The sequence below is a fragment of the Trachemys scripta genome, chromosome 3 (assembly GCF_013100865.1).
Source record: "Trachemys scripta elegans isolate TJP31775 chromosome 3, CAS_Tse_1.0, whole genome shotgun sequence".
Taxonomy (NCBI): domain Eukaryota; kingdom Metazoa; phylum Chordata; order Testudines; family Emydidae; genus Trachemys; species Trachemys scripta.
In genome coordinates, this window is record NC_048300.1 from 567,567 (window position 1) to 568,778 (window position 1,212).

General features: G+C 55.3%; 1 long non-coding RNA gene across 1 annotated transcript in view; it reads left to right on the forward strand.

The window, feature by feature from the left end:
- LOC117874086 overlaps positions 1 to 869 on the forward strand; it is a 427,235-nt gene extending 426,366 nt beyond the window's left edge. The window contains exon 3 of the long non-coding RNA XR_004644899.1: positions 566 to 869. This is a non-coding gene — a long non-coding RNA (uncharacterized LOC117874086). The remainder of the gene's footprint in view (positions 1 to 565) is intronic.
- The last annotated feature ends 343 nt before the right edge of the window (positions 870 to 1,212 follow it).

A 1,212-nucleotide genomic window follows, 5' to 3' on the forward strand; every position in this document is an offset into this window, starting at 1 on the left:
CCTAAGTGCCCTCTGCGAGCCTCTCCTCTCCCAGAGGGCCTCACCCAGTTCCCAATGGCCTAGTGTCTGTGTCACCCGAGCCACCACCTAGAGAGAACGGGAGGATTCAGTCAGCAGGGGCTGCTGATCTGCCCCATTCACCAGGGCTGCCATCCTGTGGCTTCAGCATTAGTGTCTAGGATGACTTGGGGCAAGATCTCGACCTCCCCGCAACCCACTTCACTGCTGCCAGAATCCCTCCTGCCCACCGCTGCTAGAGGCCCCTCCCTGCCCAACCTGGGTGGGGGTGGGAGGAGAGGGTTCTGAGAACTTGAGCTGTGGTTTGGAGGTGGATCAGCTGTCAAGGGCGCTGAGGGGGAGGTGGCAGGAGCTCACGCTTCAAGGAGGGGGGTTGGCACTGGATGTTACTAGAAAGGACAAGACTCCATTCTGGGGGTCAGGAGGTGAATCCATCCCTCAGTGGTGGGCAGGTGCTGTGTGGAAATGCTGCTGGTTCCAGGTGCTGTTAATTCCCTCTGATTCCTTGGGGCGTTTGAGTCTCTGACAGGTTCTCGTTCTCATGCAGCAGGAGGACGTCACGGCCAAAGTGATGCACCAGCTCCGCATCATCCGGCACTTGCGCCAGGTGCCTGAGGCACTGCAGGGGCTCTGCCTCTGAGGCCATCAGCAACTCCTGCTCCCTGCTGCAGGTACTGCTCTGGCTCACTGTAAATGGGAAGGTAGTGGAAGGGGAAATGGAGCCCCCTGGCACTCACTAAAAGGGAAAGTGGTGGATTCTCCATCTCTTGATGTCATTGAATGAAGACTAGATGCCTTTCTGGAATGTGTGTGCCCAAAAAGTAACTATTGTACTATACAGGAAGCCCGTGATCATGCACGGGAATAGATTAGATGCTCTAAAGGTCTCTTCTGGCCATCAAGTCTACTAGTTTTGGAAAAACTGAGTGTAGCATTGGGAGCAGCCTCTGATGTTTCACTGTCTAGCCGGCTTGCTTCCTAGAAGGAACACGCATTGAGTGGGGTGATCCACAGAGAGTAGCTCAAACCTTCAAAGTGTCTGGCCAGCAGCAGGACATTAGCACTTCAGGAGAGGGGTGTGTGTGGCAGTGACATCACAAAGGCCTTTTGCAGGACCTCTGCCTATTGGTCAAAGGTGGTGGGGAGGTGGTGACCTCACAGAGAGATGCTAACATAACCCAGGCAGGATAGGGG